Consider the following 4,641-nt stretch of genomic DNA (forward strand, 5'->3'; position numbering starts at 1 on the left):
TGAAGTTGTCCCCGCTTCTAGGTCAAGGGCTCTCCCTGTGGCTACATGCCAGTTTCATCCTTGGACTCGCATGATCCTCAGAAACAAATCAACTTTCCAGTAAAATCCTGTGGCAGCTCTATTTTACATAAAAGTGTGCAGCCTGGGGATGGGATCCTGCTTTGCATTTTAGGCGGACATGAAGGGAGAGAAAACATCTCTGCTCACCGAAAGACGACTCCCAGAGGAGTCATTACTGCAGAAACCAGAGGGCAGCTCACAGGTATCCCACTCACTCTCCCTACAATCTTTCTAACCCCAAAGCTTATTTTTTGTGTGGAAACAACAAAAATACAAATGGCTGTAAAGCGTTCTAAGCCATGTGTGGTCCTCATCAGTACGTACCCCACGAGCTGAAAAAGTCACGAGCAGCTCAGCCCTTTGAGGTCAGTAGCTCTTCCTTGTGGCGTGAAAAGGGGGAAAAAATGAACAAGTTACAATAACATGGATGAAACTCACAAGGATGGAAAATAAAAACGAGGCTGGACACAAAATCATGTATACTGGATCGCTCCATTCGTGGAATGTTCAAAAACACACAAAACTCATCTATCATGTTGGAACGAAGTATGATGGTTTACCTTGGATGAGGAAGAGGGAGGATTGTGATCAGAAGGAGGCAGGGAGATGGCTTCGGGAGTGCTAGAAGGTTCTCTCCCTCAGCCTGGGTGGTACATACAGAGGTGTGTTCACTTTGTGACAATTCATTAAGCCATAGAGTTGTGATCTGTGTGCTTTCCCTCTGAGTGACTTACTTCGATTTAAGATTTTTAAAATAATATCCCCATTGGGAAAGATAATTTTAAGAAATACTAGAATAGCATTTTGCCTAATTAAACCATTTCACCTAATTAAAGATATATAGATATGTATTATAGAGGGAAAATAGAAAATTCAGATAAGCGAAAGCAAAAAAATACATAAAGCTCGAGGGTAGGGCAACGGGAACTCTCATCCACTGCGACGGGGAATGTCAGTTGCTATGGCCGTCTGGGGTAACTGTTTGGCATTATCTATGAAAGTTAACGATATGCCTATCTGGTGACCCAGATTTCTACCCATGGGTATACACCCAATAGTAATGTGTGCATGTGAACACCGGAAGAGTAGCAACTCTCTATTCGTGATAGCCCCAAACTGGAAACAAGCCACACTGTCCATCGACAGTAGAGTGGACAAATGAAGTCTGTATATCCAGCCTCGGAATATCAAGCAGTATTGAAAATTGGTGAACCATAGTACCCTCAGCAGCAGGGATGCAACTGAGAAATCTAATGTTAAGGGATAGAAGCCAGAGGCAAAAAACGGTATGCTCCCATTTACGTAAGTTCAAAAAACAGTAAAAGACATAGTGATATAACTTTATAGTATTTATAGTATTTAGTGACATAGACTTCGCTGGTAAAACTAAAGAAAAGACAAAAAAGAGATTATCCTAAATATAAGGGCAACAGTGACCTCTTGGGGAGAGGGTGGGTTGAAATTGGGAAGAGATGGATAAAGGGCTTCCAGGCCATGTTCTATTTGGTTTTTAAAGATTTTATTTATTTATGAGAGGGAAAGAGAGAGAGAGAGAGAGCAGGAGCAGGGGGAGGGTCAGAGGGAGAGGGAGAAGTAGACTCCCCACTGAGTGTGGAGTGTGGAGCTCAGGAGGGCTCACCGTTGTTGGGGGGGGGAGGCAGCTGACACCAGCTCTACCCCAGGACTCAGAGATCATGACCTGAGCCGAAGCAGGCGCTTAACCGACTGGGGCACCCAGGCGCCCCGCAATGTTCTATTTTTAACCTGAGTAGCATTATGTGAGTGTTCACTTTATGAGAATTTATTAAATGAAACTTATATATATTGTGCACTTTCCCAAATGTGTGTTATATTTCACAATAAAAAAGATATAAAAGTCACACGAAACCCACTTACTCAGAGACAGTTAATAATTTAACACCTTGATATGTGTACTGCCAGACCTTTAATGCAATATATACGTTTTTTCCCCCAACGCTTTGTAAGCTTTAATTTTTTTTCTTTAATGATATGACCTTCTAGAAGAATTCCTCTTCAAGGTGGTTTTTTTTTTTCCCTGCCATTTCCATTTAATTTTAACTAAGAGTAAATATCATACAAGCTTTAGGCCCCTCTGGAAGCCTAAAGCCATGGAGTGGCTTTCAGGAAATTAGGTTGCTTTAGTCTAAGCTACATTGATTCATAAACCAATCTGCAGGATTTTGCTATAGCTCATGGGAGACTTTTCCTTCTCTGTTAATAATGCTGCTGCTTCAAAAGAGAAAAGCCTCTTTCCACCTCTTCAGAGTGCTATCTTTTCAAAAGGAAAGGCCAGGCAATGAGGGGGAAAGGCCGGCAAGGGAGTGGTCAGGAGGTTTGAGGCAGAGGAGGGGTCATTCTAAAACTTCTCACAAAACACTTCCGGCTGAGCCCACGCTCAGCCTGGCCTAGGCAACATTAGGAAGTAGATTTTCAAAATGACCTAGGGTGGTTTTGTGTTTTCTTAACCCCAAAGGAGTTCCATTATGTTTTTTTCTTGCCCCGGGCGGGGGGGGGGGGGGGGAGTGGGGGAGTTCCAGTGTTCTGCCCCATGCCTGGAACCTGCTTCCTTTACCCCCTCTGCCCCCATCTCCAGGCCCCCTCCAAGGTTCTTCACCCTTTTCATCATTTTAACTATCCCATGGCTAAAGAGCCATTCCGGATAGGGTAATGGGCGATGGGCATTAGGGAAGGCATGTGATGTGATGAGCACTGGGTGTTAAAGGCAACTGATAAATTATTATTATTATTATTTTTAAAGATTTTATTTATTTATTTGACTGAGATAAAGACAGCCAGCGAGAGAGGGAACAGAAGCAGGGGGAGTGGGAGAGGAAGAAGCAGGCTCATAGCGGAGGAGCCTGATGTGGGGCTCGATCCCATAACGCCGGGATCACGCCCTGAGCCGAAGGCAGACGCTTAACCTCTGTTCCACCCAGGTGCCCCGCAACTGATAAATTATTGAACACTACCTCTGAAACTAATCACGTACTATAGGTTGGCTAATAGAATTTAAAAAAAAAAAAAAAAAAAAAAGAGCCTTGCTGGGACCATCCGAACCCTGGCAGTGGCCCCACCAGAGCTCCTGGCACCCTGGACTTACCAGCATTTGTCACCCTATTTTGAAATTGGCTCTTTTCTTGCCCACAGATACTCTGCTTATCTGTAGGCTTCAAGTGTGCAAGGACAGTGTCCGTTTCACCATCCTGACTCTGGGCCCTCGTGCCTATTGGCACTCAGAAAATACGGTCATCGAATATGGGGACAGCAGTGTGTAAATGAGATGGGACACGAGGAGTGCGGCAGTGGTATCAACGAGGCTTTCCCAGCTCACCCCCTTTCTTTACCTGCAACCCAAAGACTTCTGTAGCTCCATCACCCTAACACGGGCCGGTACAAAATTCACAAATCTGTAACCGCTTAGTTTCAAATACTTACCGGTAACAGCGATTTGCATTTGTACACTGCCCGATATTTCGTGAAGCACTTTCGCATATGCTCTTGTGCAATGCCAACAGCCAATCCTCCAAGGTGAGTTGGGAAGCTAATAATTCCACGATTTCGCAAGTGGAAACACGGTCTGCGAGAGCTTGAGTAACCAGCCCCGCATCAAGGGTTAGTTTTCAGTGTAAGCCAGGAACGAGTGAGCCCTGACTGCTCGAAGTGGAAACACATTCAGTGAACACTGTATACAGATATAGGGTCAGGGAATAAGAATATAAAATAAACAGGTGAGACCATTCTGATTTTTACAAAAACTCTTTTTGTAGATATTTCCCTTTTTCCCAAAGCATTTGGGATTTTTTGGCTTATTTTTCATCACAAAACTAGTACATTTTTGGTGTAAAAAATAAAAACAGAGCTCGTAAAATCAAACTCACTTAGGATCACGTTAAATAGACCTATCTACTGTTTCACCATCTTCATGACTGACTACAGATTAAGCCTTGAGCTCTTGTAGAGTGAAAACTCCCCTCCCACACCCAATTCTTTTTTTCTCCCCCCACACTCTATTCTTTATCTCCAAAATTTTCTCAGCTATTTTTGGCCATTTGCTTTCTTATTTAAATTTTAGAATTTGGTTTTACTAAAACTCTATTGAGGTTTCTAGTGGATGTGCATTATTTTTATAGATGAATTTGAGTAGAATTAAAATTTTCACTACATTGCTTCCTTTCTTTCGTAAGCACGGTATGGTTCTCCTTAATTTGTGTCCATTTTAACGGCTTTTAAAAAATATGGCACGTTTCAGTTGTGCGTCAAGTTTATGCAAGGGCTGTGATAATCTTCTCCGTATTGTTCTAATCTTAGTGTGTGTGCTGTCGAAGTGAGCCCTCCGAAGGTATTTCTTCACTGTTGGAGGATATCTGGGGGGAAAAGAGAAGAGGTCACATGTTCTTTACGCTCTATAGGACACAGTAACTGAAAAATGCATTAATCTGGATTAATTGTGTCTATCAAACATAAAAGTATTTAGCTGTGTGCTGACAATGGGAACAATGTTTTTGGCTTTTGTTATCTTGGCCCTTCTATTATCCAAACAAAAAGCTCTACTCCTGTGGG

General features: G+C 42.8%; 1 non-coding gene across 1 annotated transcript; it reads right to left on the reverse strand.

Moving 5' to 3' along the window:
• Positions 1-4,310: 4,310 nt before the first annotated feature.
• Positions 4,311-4,413, reverse strand: LOC113264531 (U6 spliceosomal RNA). Its single transcript, XR_003319729.1, has one exon. It is a non-coding gene; the product is annotated as a U6 spliceosomal RNA (small nuclear RNA).
• Between the last annotated feature and the right edge of the window lie 228 nt (positions 4,414-4,641).

Source organism: Ursus arctos, unplaced genomic scaffold (genome assembly GCF_023065955.2).
Source record: "Ursus arctos isolate Adak ecotype North America unplaced genomic scaffold, UrsArc2.0 scaffold_31, whole genome shotgun sequence".
In the NCBI taxonomy this organism is placed as follows: domain Eukaryota; kingdom Metazoa; phylum Chordata; class Mammalia; order Carnivora; family Ursidae; genus Ursus; species Ursus arctos.